At 36.2% G+C, this 17,867-nt stretch overlaps 1 pseudogene; it reads left to right on the top strand.

Annotated features, from left to right (window-relative positions):
- The first annotated feature begins 4,830 nt into the window (after positions 1-4,830).
- LOC149408201 (protein argonaute 7-like) lies at positions 4,831-16,370 on the top strand (annotated as a pseudogene).
- The last annotated feature ends 1,497 nt before the right edge of the window (positions 16,371-17,867 follow it).

Raw genomic sequence — 17,867 nt, 5'->3', positions numbered from 1 at the left:
TGGTCGAATTCTATAGCTGATTAATTAGGTTAATTTTTTGCCTCTCATGAACCCCTATTTATAGTAGTGAAAATGAGATATTTTAGAATATTCTAGAATATATTATTTCCTTTTATTGTGTTCACACTGTGTGAATTTAATCTCAGCCATTGGATCTCAGCTCATGAATCCTACCTTTTCTCTCATGTATTAGATCAGTATCTAGGATTTTATTTTATATGAAAATATAAAATATTTTATTTGTTGAGAGAATATAGGAAAATATTTTTCCTAAATATTCTCCTAAAATAAGGAGAGAATATAGGACAATCTTATTTCCATATATATTACTCTATCTCTCCTTTATTTTAGGAAGAACAAAGAGAAAAAATTTGGTTTTTTGCCTAACTGATAAAATCGACCAACAAGGAGAAGGGGGAGGCCGAAATTTGCTCAGTGCAAAGCCCAATTGCTTTAAACCCATTTAATTCTTATTTACTTGTCCAACAATAAATAAATTTTTTATTTACTTGATCCAATAATAAATAAATATTACTACTGTAAATATTTATTTTATTTCGCAAATACCCGTTTTTCAGAATTAATGTTATCAATCACCATTACAGCTTTGTGAGATAATAATAATGAACTAAGAGGTTAAATGGTTTGTTCTTATATTGTCTCTAGAAGTGCACTGGTCAATTCAGTATCTTCGGAAGATACCTAGAAGAACTATAGAGTCCCCAACTCTCAATGCCTCATAACCAGACATCATAGATTCTTCTAACAATCATACTAAGGTCAATAGTCCTTTGACCCTAAGATTGCGAATATATCGTTTTAAGCAAACTACGAAGAGTTTGTTCATGCAAATCTACATTTGTCTCTTCGTAAGTTGTTAAGTTTGTTTATGGACTAAAAGACTAAGGTTTTATCATAAAGCTTCAAACAAAGAAAGAATGAATGAACGTTTCAACTTTATTAATGAATAGATAGGCAATTACAAGCAAGAGTCTTCATGAGACTTTATTACATCAAATGTACAAAATAAAGACTACAACTCTTCTTGTGGGCACCATTGACAACAAACTCCCACTTGACTCAAAGAAGGTGTGTGTAGTCCTTCATGCCTAATCCCTCACGATGTTGGTCGAAGACCTTGTTCGCTAGGGCCTTGGTGAATGGATCTGCGAGGTTGTCTACCGTTGAGATCTTCTTCACTTCCACGTCTCCGCGCTGCACGGATCCCACAGCCTTCGCGGACACCAGGCTCCCATCACCCCATTTGAAACAGAACTCGCCTTCCTCTAAGCTTTTGGTTTTCTTGAAACCATTCAAGGAACAACAAATATGGTTAGTAGCAGCGGAGTCAAGAATCCACGTTGATACATTATCAGCTACTAAGCATGCTTCGGTAACTAGTATAATACTATGTTCCTTTGCTTTGAGATAGGCGGGACAGTTCTTTTTATCGGCCTTGTAAGGTCTCTTCACAGTTCCAGAGGCGGAGGCTTTTTGCTCAGTAGCATGTGCCTCTCCTTGATTCCTCTTTCTCTTTGTGAGACCTACAGCAGTGTGAAGTTCCTCCATAAGCTTGGTAACAGTGTACTCTAGCTTGTTAATGGAGTAGTTCATCTTGGAGGTATCAAGAGATGCGGGGAGAGTTTCTAAGATCACATCTATGACATTCTTCCCATCAATCTCAGATCCTAGGATTTCCATTTTACTCAGATGACTAATGATCAATATCATAAAGTCTCCAACAGGAGTCCTAGCCTGCATATGACAGTGCATAAACTGTCGGACTGCTTGTAGCCTTGTTTGACGCCTTTGCCCTCCAAACATCTCAAGGAGATTGTAGAGCATGTCAGCGGCAGTCTCGATGTCACGATGTTGCTCTTCCAGCATATTGTTCATAGATGCCAAGATATAGCACCTTCCCAATCTCATCGGATCGAAGCCTGGCCGCTAAGGCGTCATTGTCCTCTTGAGTTGAATCATCATTCGTCAGAGGAGGACACGGGGTGGTGAGTACCCATTTGTGCTTGTTAACGGTAGGTTTTATGTCGAGGTTACGTTTCGAATCTACGTAGTTTTCGTTTTCGAGTTTGATCGAGGAAAGAAAGATTGAGAGATGGTTGAGAGACATATTGCCTATATAAGTTGAAACAAGTTTATGATTAGTCTTTGGTTTAGGATTTAAGTTTGTTTAAGACTTTATAAAATCCAAAGGTGTTATGAACGAAATGACACTTTACTCCTTCGAGGGAAGGCCGCAACGAGTCTCCTTTCATAAGTAAATGACTCATCATTAATGCATAGCCAAGATGTCAATACATCAATTTTGACTAGCCACCTTGTAAAAGAGGAAACAAATACCAAAGAGAAAGAGATTATTTTGTGCATAAATGTATCAAGATACTTGCCAAAAGAAAAAGAGGAAACAAATTTGCATATGCATGCATTAGGAATTTCGTCTTTGGTCAAAGTTACATCAAGATACTGTCAAAGTTACCAACCCTTATAATCAAATGGTTGGTAATATTTGAAGATCTATTGATTTTGGGCAGTTGAAGAAACTCACCGAAGCAAGAATTGCTAACCAGACCTTTCTCATCTTTGGTCATTACTTCATCTTCTTTAAACTTACCAAGCGATCCATAAAAACTAAAATTATTGTCAACAATGATCCCTTCTAGAACAGAACTCGTCCATACTAGAAAAACCATTACAAATAATAAACTAAGAAATGTGGCTTCGTCTGATACCGAGAAGGAAGAAATGTGGCCAGTTTTCGGTATTTTTCTTGATTTATTGGTGGATCTAGGGTTATTTTACGTAATTTATTGAATTATTGGTGGATTTGTCCGATTATGATTATGATTTAGGGTTATTTTTGTGGATTTGATACTAATTTGATTTCTTGGTGGATTTGTAAAACTCATTGTGTTGGTGAAAATGGTCAACAGATACCATCAGTTGTGGACATCGATATCAACAAATACCATTAATTATTGACATATATGTCTACAAATACTTTAAGTGTATATTTTTTTATAACACATATCAACAGTTGTTGGCAATTGTTGACATCTAAGTCAACAATAGATATCAGTTGTTCGCATAGAAGTAAACAATTACTAGCAATTGTTGACATATATGTCAACAATTACTAGTGTTTAAAGGTTCTGATTATATTCATACTTTCTTTACCAAATTTTAGTTTATTATTTGTAATGGTTTTTCTAGTATGGACGAGTTCTGTTCTAGAAGGGATCATTGTTGACAATAATTTTAGTTTTTATGGATCGCTTGGTAAGTTTAAAGAAGATGAAGTAATGACCAAAGATGAGAAAGGTCTGGTTAGCAATTCTTGCTTCGGTGAGTTTCTTCAACTGCCCAAAATCAATAGATCTTCAAATATTACCAACCATTTGATTATAAGGGTTGGTAACTTTGACAGTGAGGAGTTAGAAGATGCTTTTTTATAGTGTTTAGGGGTAAACCACGAGCTTTCATAAGAAATCACTTTGCGAAGATCACCGGTCTTCGCTTCGTCGACAAATAGAAAACTCTCAATTACACTGAAGTTGTCGCATGTGGATTGTACAACGACGTCTTCTACAACGGGACGTTGAAGAATCGCGACGTACCGACTTCGCAAATGAAAAAAACGCAAAAGTTGGAAAAATGATGAGAACCGGGGGAAGTTCTTACTCGTTCCTTTTCTGTGCAATGTGCTCCTCAATGCTCCTGCCCATACAAGGATTCCAGATTGTTCATACGTTAATTTAGTTGAGTATCTAGACCAATTTAACACGCACCAATGAGGTAAGTTGTATGGAAGTCTTTCTTTGAAAGCGCCCACAAGTACGTCAAGAACGTTTACTCCAAGTCCGAGTCAAAGGAAAAGATCAACCTTCCTTCATTTCTGTATCCTCTATAGATTTGAGCGTTTGAAACCATGCATGTGTTCACTTCTCTCGCGTATTATGAGAAAATGTATAGCACGACTATACCACTTATGCGTCGGTGGAACTCGGTGACTCATGTCTTTGAAAACACAATTCAAAGCCTCAATTTTTTATCTGAGGACTTAGAGTTCAAACCAAATGCAGAGGAGTACATTACGAAATAAACAAAGAAGAAAATTCATAAGCTAAAAAAATGTAATTAGTTAATGCAATTGTTGACGTAGATATCAACAATAGATATCAATTGTTGACATATGTGAGTAAATAGTTCTGTGTTTGTTGATATAGATGTCAATAATTGATATCTATTGTTGACATTTATGTTAGCAAACAGCGAACTATTTACTCACAAATGTCAACAATTGATATATATTATTGAAATTTATATCAGTTGTTGACATTGTTTACTTACTTTTGTTGACATTTTGTTACATGCGCAGGTTGAATCTACTAGAGACACATCTTTTTTTTTTCCGAAACTACTCATTCAGGCCCAAGTCATAGGTAAACCTTTGGTGACATTTTTCTCGTCAAAAAAATATTGTCTAACACCTATACTTTTAACACAGGTTCGGTTGAAGTCTGTGGAAGACATTGTCAACTATTTAAAGGTAGAGTGGATGTTGTCTAGTATGAAGATAAAGCAAAGTTTTTAGGATTTCCAAAAAAATGTCAGCGATCAATTGTTGGAGATGTCCAACATGGGTGTAAGGAGTGAACAAGAAAATGAGGCCGATACAGTGGCACAGATGCCTCAGCATGATTAAAAACATGAGTGGGTTGAAGAACACAAGGAAGATGAAGAAGATCAAAATAATGAAGAAGAGAAGAATGAAAAAGAAGAGGAGAAAGATAAAGAGAAAAAAAGATAAAGAAGATGAAAAACAGAAGAAATATAGAGATGATGAAGACAATGAAGATGGAGATGGTATGTCTACAACTGTCATAATAGATGTCAACAATTGATATTATTTGTAATCAATCTAATGTTACAGGTCCGGTTCAAGAAAGCCAAGAAGAAGATGAAGAAGATTAGGAAGTTAGTCCAGACAATGAAGAAGGTATTATTTGTCTTACAATTTTTGCCTATTTTTTTGTCTATGTCAACAAATACCTTAAATTGTTGACATAAATGTCAACAATTGATATCTATTGTTGAGATCAATGTCAACAATTTAAAAAAAAATTTCGTTTATAGATGTCAACAATTGATATCTAGATGTCTACAAATTGTTTTATGAGTTGTTTTTTTAATCAATCTAATGGTGCAGGTTTGGTTCAAGAAACACAAGAAGAAGATTATGAAAATCAGGAAGTCAGCCCAGACAATGAAAAAGGTATTATTTGTGTTAAAATTATTTGCCTATTATTTGTCTATGTCCATAAATACCTTCAATTGTTGACATTAATGTGAACAATTTAAGGTATTTGTTGACCAATAACTTAAATTGTCAACAATAGATATCAATTTTTGACGTTGATGTCAACAAATAACTTAAATTGTCAAAAATCATACGAACGTTTTCTAGATACAGGGCCGATTGAAGACAACCAGTTACTTGAAATTCAAGAACTAACTGAATCACAGTCGAGAGCCCACATCTTGCAGTTGGATTATGAGCAATATGAGGAGGAGGTGTATGATGAGAGCCAACTTATATATGTTGGCATGCTTCCGGAGGGTAGAACCTTGCAAGAAATGGAGGAAGAGATCAATGACTCAAGGGATAAGGTGTTGTCAATGGTGCCCACAAGAAGAGTAGTAGTCTTTACTTATGTGCATTTGATGTAATAAAGTCTCACGAAGACTCTTGCTTGTAACTACAGAATCATTAATAAAAGTTGAAACGTTCATTCATTCTTCCTTTTATGTTTGAAGTCTTATGATAAACTATAGTCTTTAGTCCTTAAACAAACATAACAACATATGAAGAGACAAATGTAGATTGGCATGAACAAACTCTTCACGGTTTGCTTAAAATAATATATTCGCAATCTAAGGATCAAAGGACTAATGATCTCAATACGATTGTTAGGAGAATCTATGATGTCTGGTTATGGGGCATAGAGAGTTGGAGACTCTATAGTTCTTCTAGGTATCTTCTAAAGGTACTGAATTGATCAGTGCACTTCTAGAGACAGAATAAGAACAAACTATTTAACCTCTTATGTCTCAAAGTCACTACGTATGAATTGTATCGTGCTTACCTCAATCCTTTAATGAGACATGTCATTTCATAGCTTACGTATTCTCATTTGAGAAAGTCAGAGTTCTAGATTCATTAGGTGATTCTGAACAGGTCCTATTGGCGAAATACTAAGTTATGAAGATGTCATGAGTAACATTGTGAAGATCTCATAGATATGGAGTTCATGTACAAGATTGCTGAAATGCAATGTATATCACCTCATGCTTTGTTCCTTGGAATGTGAATAAATGAACTGGCCAGTGTCCAAATTGAGTCATGACTTTTTTTTATGAATCAATGTGACTTGTTAGCTCCTCGTCTATACATTGTTTCTAACCTAATTATTCTCAAGCGACAAAAGAGTTGAGGAAATAATAGCTAGAAGGGTAAATTGGTAATTTTGTAAATCCCATCTAGCTGATGATATTCATGAAGGGTAAACATAGATAACATTTAGTGGATCCACTCATCACAATTAAATTGAATTCTTGAGTAGAAAATAAATTCATTTGAACCGAGAGATTCTTAGTGTCAATTCTTTAGTGGAGTCAGTTGACATTAAGCTAAACTTGGAAAAGGTTTGTGAACTTTTGAGTCCAAGTAGGTTAGCTCAAGCTTTGTTCATTTGGATCCATGAGGTCACTATCACAAGTCATTTCGAGTAGGATTAGTTAAACTAGAAGCTAAGTCAAAACAAGAACTAGACAAGTTTTATGAAAATTGTCTAAATGGTAGTTTCGTCTTTTTGGACATGGGATGGTATGAATGTCAATAAATAAGTTTTTTGACATTGTCATATGATGAAAATGGAATTGGATTACTCGGCCATAGTGATGTTATTAGGTCTTGAGGATTAATTTCATTTCATGGAATTTTACTTGAAAATTCTTAATAGGTTTTTCTTATGTTGTCATGAACAAATGAAGAAATATCTAGAAGCTCTTTCTAGAAGCATGCAAACCGTCCAACTAAAGAGAGAGATGAGAGTTTATTTTGTGCATTAATGTATGAAGATACTTGCCAAAAGAAAAAGAGGAAACAAATTTCCTCTCTGAGGAAGGTGACATGGGCGGCCAACCAAGGGGGAACAAAAGAGGAAACAAATCCAAGGGCTTCTAGTAGCCATCTTAGACGTGTGAAATGAGGAAAAGGAGAGCAAATAATTGCTCGATATTATATAGAAAAGAAGAAACTAGCTTTTGAAGGTAATCCTCCTCCTATAAATACCTCACCTAATTCACAACTCACAACACACAATTTTGAGATTGAGAGCTTCTCTCTCTAGACTTGTTGGCCGCCCCCTTTCTCTCTCTAGATTCCTTTTTCATTTATGTTTTTGGCACCTAGGTCCACATTTGACATAGTGTTTTATTTTATCTCTTCGATTCTAAGACTTGTTCTTGAGTAGTTGTGTGATTCATGTGATAGAAAATTTCGTGGTTACTCAAGTTCTCGAAGAACAAAGAAAGATGAGCTACGTGGGGAGACGAGCGATTCCACCTCCACAAGCTTCTCAACGATCAAGCTACGTAAAGGTTAGTAAACAAGTAATTGCTCTTCAATAGTTTTAATTTAAAATAACATGTGCTTGCTCTTTGTCTAGGTTAGTAAAAATCGTTTTTACGTTTATAGAAATTTTTAAATTCCGCCGCTTGAAGAAGCGTTAAACTTTTCTTAATCCTAGATCTATTCCAACATAAGGAAAATTGGGAGTCCTAGCAGATTGTTCCAATTATCATAGAGGATTAACCAAAAAGACCTGCAAGAGTCACTCGATCTCTAGAAAAATATACTCCAACTCACATCTCGTTGGCATTTATGAAGTTCATCAAAAACGTTGATCTCCCCAAAATGAATCCTAGAACTCCTTCTTTCTCTCCAACGTCTCTTAAAGGCCTCCTTGTAATGGGGACTTGGCTGAAAATTAGACAGAAAAAGAAGAATGGCGAGGATTAGAGTTGGTACGTGAAAACTGAATAAACTTTACCATGAGGATGGAATTTCACGAAACTTGAAGTAAGAGCAAAAAAATATTTTACACACTTTGGATGCCCAAAGAGTGGCTCTCCGACCAGGTATGACTGCCATTTATTTTCAATAGTTCTCTATTTGCATAGATGTCAATAGTAGATATCAATTGTTATCTATGTCAATAAATAGAGAACTATATACTCACAGATGTCAACAATTGATATCTATTATTGACCTCTATGTCAGCAAACAGAGAACTATTTACCCACAGATGTCAACAATTACTATCAATTGTTGAGATTTATGTCAACAATTGATATAAATTATTTACATAGTTGTCAACAATTACCCATACATGCAACGTCCAAAAACTTGATGAATTAATCCCGTTAGTCATCCGCTCTATTCATGTGTTCGATTTGATTGAGGATTGAAGACACCAGCTCAGCCCGGTTCAAATTCGAAACTTTCCCCAACATGCCACACATGGAGAATGGGTACGTGTATGGCTATTGTTGAATAATACCGTTTAAATACACAAGTTGTCTAATACCATATTTTTTTAACAGTGGCAATTGTGGAATGTTTGTTGTAAATGCCATTGAGTTTATGATTTACGGGATCGATCTGTTAGAGGTCAGACAAGAAGACATGGCCATGTACCGATAGAAGTTCACGATCGACTTATACCAACATGGGGTGGTAAAAACGGAGACTAAATTGGGATTGGACATGGAGATGGATAACGATTAAGAAACGTTTTATTTAAATACTAATTTCAGACTTTTTTATTTTGGTTTCTTAAGAGATGTAATATTAAGTGCTCATTTCAGACTTTTAATTTTGGTTTGTAAAAATATGTAATATTTAAGTATTCATTTCATAATTTTTCTTTTAGTTTATTAATGTAATGTTTAAATACTCTTTTAGTGTGTTAAACTTGTTGATGTACTCTTTTGTTTGTATTTTGGTGTGTTAAACTTTATTCTGTACTCTTTTGTGTATTCTGGTTTGTTAAACTTGTGTTGTTACATTATGTGTTGGCTTATATTTTACTGCAAGTTGTTAAGGAAAGATGTCGGACAACATGCATCAGGATTTGTTTTGCCAGATCATATCGCCGAAGACTTTTCTTGATGATCTTCACGTGTTTATGGGTAATGTAACCCTAGATTGACTTCCAGACTTGTATGACTTCCTTAAAAGCCGAGTGCTTCCCCCTTACCAGTTCTTGATGCTTTATCAAAATATTTAGGGTTCCTAGACGTGAATGATTGGCGGACAGAGAGACTATTTGCTTTGATAAGAGCGATGTAATTCTACAAACACTATTCTAGAAGTTTGAGTATCTATGAGATTGGGTTTTGTATCTATGTGATTGAAGTCTTCACGTGCGTTGATTTTGAAGCTGATCAAGCATTTGAGTGTGCTTGAAGAGTGGAATTGAGAGGGGTCTCAAATTCAGGGGGAGTCCCTGTTTTGGTAATCACTTGTAATAATAGTTTCTAGGGCATTGATATTTGTATTGTTCATATAAGTCCTTGTTTGTAATATTGACTACTTGATAGTTACTTCCTTTCCACTGGCTGAGAGCCCCCAGATGTAGATGACGTTGCGCCGAATTGGGTAACCATATTGTGTGTCCTTTACTTTACGCACTGCTTATTTCATTATCCATTATTTGTGTTAGAGAAAGCTATCGGACACATTGACTCTACATTATGTGCAACATCGTGCCTCTTTCTCTAAACAAAATTTTAATCGGTATCAAAGCAGGCACCCAGATCCTAGGGTGCTTTCCTGTATAATCTATTATGTTTATAATAGATAGTTCCAGGGAAGGATGATCTATTAATCGTCCCACTGTTCTTGATGGAACGAACTATGGCTATTGGAAGGCTCGCATGGGTGCCTTCATGAATTCTCTTGGCAGCAAGACATGGAATGCCATTATTTACGGGTGGACTGCTCCTGTCACTAAAGATGATAAAGGCATTGAAACCGACCTTAAACCTGAGAAGGATTTGGATCCTGTAGAATATGACGCTGCCTTGGGTAACTCTCGTGGTCTTAATGATATTTTTAATGGGGTTGACAAGAATGTTTTCAGGATCATAAATACTTGCACGAGTGTGAAAGAAGCATGCGAGATTCTTATAAAAAATTATGAAGTTCCTTAAAGTAGAAATAGGAAGAAAAGTCAATTTTGTTGCCGAGGAGCAAAACTATTGAATGTTTGACGATTGTTGCCAATTTTTCTGTAGCACGTACATTTGCGCCGAATAACATCCACCCCTCGAGAGGGTATTCTTCTCTTCTTTTGCCTATCGGCGGCACATGCTTTGTGTTGAGCCAGAAGAACTACGATATTCTCCACCTCGGAGGGAATCTCTCAACTCGAAATGACAACATGAGGATTATGTACAACCGCATAGCTTAACTGCAAATACTCCGTAGTATATAACTTAGAAATATAGTTCTCAATTAGAAAATTCCAACTTGACAAGCCGCAATTGTGTGTGGACAAATAAAAGTGTTAGGAATTCTTGCCCACGAAAAGATATTATTTGTAACTTCACGCTGAAATATTTAATAAATAAAGTTTTGACATTTATTATCTTTTTTAGTTGAAAGAGATAGTATCTTAATCCAAAAATTAATCAAACATTTATCATTCCATAGTCTCGGTATTAAACTGAGTCACATGCTAGGCATTCGAGTTCGGACGATGAACTAAAACATGGTCGATGACTAATATGCGCCTGGAATGCCACATCTATAGTCATATATCTGGAACATCAGTGAAGGTTGATCATTCAGTGGGAGCATTCTACACTTGAAGAAGGTGTACGACTTGGACAGGCTTTGATTTGAATAGATGTGTCGCCTAAGGACCGTTACGATGAACTAGCTGAGGTCACTTATAATGGTCACAATGACGCTTGATCTAAATCTTGAAGTAATCATGGGCTTCTAGATCATGTTACCGGGTTCTTTGATTCACCACGTTAAAGACTGATGAAACACTGATCAAATAGGTGTTTTGGAAGGTCAAGACATGGTCGTATAACGGAACAAATTGATCTATCTCGATACGGGTTGAACCTAGAGGATCATGATCACGTACTAACTAAATCAGTGGACACTGTCACGATGAGTAAATATAATTCTACTATTAAAGGAGAGTGTAGTCTTGGCTTACATGGTAGAGTACTGACCAAGATTAGACAAATCGATACGTAAAAGAGAGGATTATTTTGTCTTTTGATCGAGACTGTTAAGCTTGAAATACTAGGTTCATCGTCACCGATTCAGCTTCGATAAAGACGAATAAGAACTTTCTAATAATAATTATTTCATTATTATTATCTCACAAAGCTGTAATGGTGATTGACAACATTAATTCTGAAAAACGGGTATTTGCGAAATAAAATAAATATTTACAGTAGTAATATTTATTTATTATTGGATCAAGTAAATAAAAAATTTATTTATTGTTGGACAAGTAAATAAGAATTAAATGGGTTTAAAGCAATTGGGCTTTGCACTGAGCAAATTTCGGCCTCCCCCTTCTCCTTGTTGGTCGATTTTATCAGTTGGGCAAAAAACCAAATTTTTTATCTTTGTTCTTCCTAAAATAAAGGAGAGATAGAGTAATATATATGGAAATAAGATTGTCCTATATTCTCTCCTTATTTTATGAGAATATATAGGAAAAATATTTTCCTATATTCTCTCAACAAATAAAATATTTTATATTTTCATATAAAATAAAATCCTAGATACTGATCTAATACATGAGAGAAAATGTAGGATTCATGAGCTAAGATCCAATGGCTGAGATTAAATTCACACAGTGTGAACACAATAAAATGAAATAATATATTCTAGAATATTCTAAAATATCTCATTTTCACTACTATAAATAGGGGTTCATGAGAGGCAAAAAATTAACCTAATTAATCAGCTATAGAATTCGACCAAAAGGAGAGCTCCTCTCCTCTTGGCCAACTTCTCTCTCTCTCTCTCTCTCTCTCACTCACTCTCTCTCTCTCTCTCTCTCTCTCTCTCTCTCTCTCTCCCCCCTTGGAATTCCATGATTCCATTCCCATGAACACGGTGTGTTCTAAAAACGTTATTTGAGATCACATAGAGATAAAAGATTGTTGCCCACTCATATTTCTTATTCGCATCGGATATTACGTCTCGGAAGACTTTGGTGTCATCACATCGAATCCGTGAAGAAAAGCTCGCAGGTCTGATCGTTGAGGAACTCAAGGAAGGAAGATGGATTAGGAGAAAGCTTGAAGAGTGTTGGAATAGAACTAGGGTTTAAGAAAAGATTATCGCTTCTAGCAAGCGGCGGAATATAAATTTTTTTTAAAAAACTTGTAAAACGTTTTTAACCTAGACAAAGTGCATGAGCGTATAAGTTAAAATTTTTAAAACTACTTATAGGTTTTACTCGTTACCAAACGTGAATGGAGCTTGAACGTTGAGAACCCTTAGGAAGCTTGAAACGCTCGTGTCCCCACTCAGCTTGCCTCTCTCACTAGTCTTCTTAAACCTGTGAGCAACCACAAAAGTTTCTACTACTAGAGTCTTTAGAGTTTAGGTTGGGTTTAGTGTGTGGGCACTTTTAAACACTATGACTCAAGAACTAGTCTTTGAGCCAAAGAGCTAAAACAAAACACTAGGTCTAATGAGGACCTAGGTGCCAAAACAAAAAGAACAAGCAGAGATAGATAGAGAGAGACAGAGGGGGGAGGGGGGGGGGGGGGGGGGGGGGGGGGGGGGCAACAACTACAGAGAGAAGCTATCAATCTCAAAAATTGTGGATTCAACATTGTGAATGAGGTGGGGTATTTATAGGAGGAGGGATTTCCTTGAAAATGTAGTTTCTGTTGTCAATGGTGCCCACAAGAAGAGTTGTAGTGTGTATTTATATACATTTGATGTCATATAGTCTTACGAAGACTCTTGCTTGTAACTGCTTATTTATTAATAAAAGTTGAAACGTTCATTCAATCTTGCTTGTCTGAAGCTTTATGATAAAACATTAGTCTTTAGTCCATAAACAAACTAAACAACTTACGAAGAGACAAATGTAGATTTGCATGAACAAACTCTTCGTAGTTTGCTTAAAACGATATATTCGCAATCTAAGGGTCAAAGGACTATTGACCCCAGTATGATTGTTAGAAGAATCTATGATGTCTGGTTATGAGGCATTGAGAGTTGGAGACTCTATAGTTCTTCTAGGTATCTTCGGAAGGTACTGAATTGACCAGTGCACTTCTAGAGACAAGATAAGAACAAACCATTTAACCTCTTATGTCTCGAAGTCACTACGTATGAATTGCATCGTGCTTACCTTAATCCTGAAATAAGACATGTCATTTCACACCTTAGTATTCTCATTTGAGAAAGTCAGAGTTCGGACTCACTATGTGATTCCGAACAAGGCCTATTGGTGAAGTATTAAGTTGTGAGAATGTCATGAGTAACTTTGTGAAGTTTTCCTAGATATGGAATTCATGTACAAGATTGCTAAAATGCAATATATATCACCTCATGCTTTGTTCCTTGGAGTGTGAATAATGAAATGGCCAGTGTCCAAATTGAGTCCTGACTCTTTTGGATGAAACAATGTGACTTATTAGCTCCTCGTCAATACATTGTTTCTAACTTATTCACAAGCGACAAAGGAGTTGAGGAAATAACAGCTAGAACGGTAAAATGGTAATTTTGTAAATCCCGACTAGCTGATGATATTCATGAAGGGTAAACACTGATAATATTCTGTGGATCCACTCATTACAATTAGGTTGAATTCTTGAGTAGAAAATAAATTCATTTGAACTGAGAAATTTTCAGTGTCACCTTTTTAGTGGAGTCAGTTGACATTAAGCTAAACTTGGAAAAGGTTTGTGAACTTTTGAGTCCAAGTATTTTAGCTCAAGCTTTGTTCATTTGGATCCATGAGGTCACTGTCACGAATCACATCGATTAAGAATAGTTAAACTGGAAGCTAAGTCAAAACAAGAACGAAAATTGTCAAAAGGGTATTTTTGGCTTTTGAGACATAGCATGAAATGAATGTCAATAAATTTTTTGACAAGGTCATTTAATGACATGTTTCACTCGGCCAATATTAGTCTTATTGGGCCTTGTGGATAAATTTCATTTCATAAGAATTTTATTGAAAATTCTTAACGGGCCTTTTTCATGGTGTCATGAACAAGTGTAAAAGCTTCTAGATGGCCTTTCTAGAATGAGATAGGCGCCCAAGATACCCAAGAGAAAGAGAAAATATTTTGTGCATAAATGTATGAAGATACTTGCCTAAAAAAAAAGAGGAAACAAATTTTCCCTAAGAGGAAATGAGGTAGGCGCCCAAGACAGAGACAAGGCAAGGCAAGGAACAAAAAAGGAAACAAATCCAAGCCTTCTAGAAGACATGCCTTGGCCGAGTATGTCATAGAGGAAAAGAGGAAATTGGCTCATGAATATGTGATATTCTATAGAAGAGGAAACTACCTTATTGAAGGTAAGACCTCTCCTATAAATAGGAGCCTCATTCTTCTCATTTTTCTCATTCCAAAGTTTTAGAGATTGAGAGCTTCTCTCTCTAGACTTGGCTGCCCCTCTCCTCTCTCTCTCTAGTCAATTTCGTTTTATTGTTTTGGCACCTAGGTCCTCATTTTACCTAGAGTATAGCTCTGCGACTTCAAGACTCGTTCTTAAGTCGTAGTGTTTAAAACTGCCCACTCACTAATTCCTTTTATTTCGAGTGATTTAGTGATAGAAACTTTCGTGGTTGCTCGAGTTGCCGAGGAAAGAAAGAGAGACGTGCTGCGAGGGAGACGAACGTTTTCAACCTTCCGAAGGCTCATCAACGTTCAAGCTTCTAAAGAGGTTATGAAATTTATTAAGCTCATATTAGTTTTATTTATATGTACTTGCTCTTTGTCTAGGTTAGTAAAAACTGTTTTTACTTGGAAAAGAAAATTTTTAAAATTTCGCCGCTTAACGAAGCGTTAAACTTTTTCTTAAACCCTAGATCAATTCCAACAAATGGTATCAGAGCTCATACCGTATTCTCATACCAACAAATAGTCTCATTATAACCTACCGTATTCAATTTTATTTGATTTCAATTCAATTCATATCCAACAATAATCACACAATCACAATAACAATAGTCTCATAATAGCATATTGTATTCAATTTTATTTGATTTCAATTCACATCGAACAATCATAATTTACAATCACAATAACAATAGTCTCATAATAACGTATCTTATTCAATTTTCATGTAATTAACAGATTATTATTATTTTATGTAATTATATATTTCTATTATTATTTCATGTATGTGTAATTTTTTAGATTAATATTAAGATTTAATATCCTCCATAACATTCCCTCCATTTTTTTCATCAAATTTCAATCTAAAAAATTTCTATTTTGTTTTACCCCCATCACTTTCCCGCCATTTTGTCTAATTTTTGTGTGAAAAAAAATAAAATAAAAAATGCAACCATAAACAAAAGAAAATTACAAGGCACGTCACTAGAGCAGAGCAGAGGCAAGAAAAGAAAAAAAAAATCGGATCTACAACTCGCCCTTGAGCATCAGACCGAACGCCGCGAAGTTAATAGTCATACAACAACTCTATAAAGACCCACCCGCACCCGCTCGACGACTCGAGCCCCTCCGTCGCTGCCGTCGTCGGGAGCGCCAACTGGCCCGCCGCCAACAAGTACGCCTCCCGCATGCGCTCCCAGACCCCACCGCCAGGAGATCATCGAGGGCCTCGCCGTCATGGTCGCCGAGCTTCTAGAAGACTTCCGAGCCTCCGTGGGCGAGCTTCCCCGGCGGGTCGTCTTCTTCCGCGACGGCGTGAGCGAGACCCAGTTCCACCGCGTCCTCCGCGAAGAGCTTCCGGCGATAAAGTCCGCGTTCTCACGGTTCGGGTCGTACGATCCTCCGGTGACGTTCGTGAGCACCACACGAGGCTGTTCCAGGAGAGGAGCGACGAGAACGTCCCTCCCGGGACGGTCGTGGACACGGTCATCGCTCACCCGAGGGAGTTTGACTTTTTCCTGTGCAGCCACCACGGGGTCAAAGGGACGAGCCGGCCAACGCACTACCACGTGCTCCGAGACGAGAGCGGGTTCACGTCCGACGAGTTTCAGCGACTCGTCTACGAGACAAGGCACTGTGAGTCTAATCTTGAATTGGTCAAATGAATTGATGGCAAAAGGAAACGTTACAGTGGTTAGTAACAGCTAGTGGAATAAATATAGACTTTATTATAGGTGTTATTGCTCATCCTTAATGCCTGCGTTTTTATTTGTTTTTTTTCCTTGAGTTTATTGTCTTTTATTGTCCATTATGGACATTAGTGATTTGTTTAAAGCCTACGGTTTTGGGCTGATTCATCTTCTCTTGTTTTCCTATAAATGGAGTTGTTTGTTCAAATTTCATTCTCGTTGTTTGGTTTGTGGTTGTTTTGAACTGCTTTATTGAATATGTAATTTTGGGTATATTCACTTGGAATTGAATTTGTAATTTTGGGTATATTCGCTAGGAATTGAATCTGTAATTTTTTTTTGTTGAACTATAGACTATAAGTATGTATTTCCCAGCAGCTCTAAATTTATTGATTGTGTAACACAATGGTCGTAAAACTGACCGTAAAAGCGAGATCGTTGGCACATTGCCATGATTCGGCATAACCCATGCCTCATCTTAATTGATTGCGGTCATTTTCAGGTACAACTTAGTATATGAATTCTTTCAGAATATCAAGGATATGTTTTGACTTCTCGTGCTTAACAAGTGATTATTTTTTAGCACAACTGTCTGTCTATGGCCTCTATTCTTTCAAATAAAGATGTATTTGGTACTATCTTGTTTAGTCTCACTCTCAACCACAAGCAGGTACTTTTCCTTTTAATATCAAACTCACTATGTTCTTTCGGCCGAACGATTCATGTCTGAATGTAATGTACTATGTTTTTTCCTTTTATACATGAGCATGTATTTTGACCTTGCATTTTTCGGCTATATCTTGGGTAAGTTACCTATTATGTTTGAGATATTTTTATTTTGTTAAGACTATTTTTTTTTCTTTTATGATCATTATGGTTTTGATAATTGAATCGCGATTAATTGAGTCCAATTGTCCAAACACGATTAAAACACGATTAAATAACCCATTTAACACGATTATTAAATGGTTTAATTTAAATGGTTATGGATCAGTAAAAAAATAAACGGTCGGATTTGGATCTAAACTTCAAACACGATTAATAAATGGTCGGATTTGGTTCCAACAATTATTTATGTAAACACGATTAACACGACACGATTACGACACGAACACGAAATTGCCATCCCTAATATCACATATGTTCAAAATCTATATGCTCTTGAAAATTTGAGTGGGAGGTCTCCTTGTAGACAAGTCGAAAAATAAAAAGATGTGTAATCTCAAACTTTCAAGTGTTCTAGTGAGTTGAAGTTCACACTTCCCTCACGCACTTTCCCGAAATAGAAAATAGGAAAAGATCGAGTATGTACCTTGTGCCTTTATGCACTAATACTGCTCTGAACATGAATATCTAGGATTCTCTTCTAGTTGTCAGATCTATCGCTCTATAACAAGGAAAACCGTTTCCGAACTTATAAGAGTCGATGTACCAACTGTTGGAATCGATCTAGGGTTTAAGAAAAAGTTTAAC

This window comes from Urtica dioica, chromosome 1, assembly GCF_054948205.1.
Source record: "Urtica dioica subsp. dioica isolate 48M chromosome 1, U.dioica_male_clone48M_v1_H2, whole genome shotgun sequence".
Taxonomy (NCBI): domain Eukaryota; kingdom Viridiplantae; phylum Streptophyta; class Magnoliopsida; order Rosales; family Urticaceae; genus Urtica; species Urtica dioica.
The sequence above is the reverse complement of the archived record's forward strand: the minus strand, read 5'-3'. Positions and strand labels throughout refer to the sequence as shown.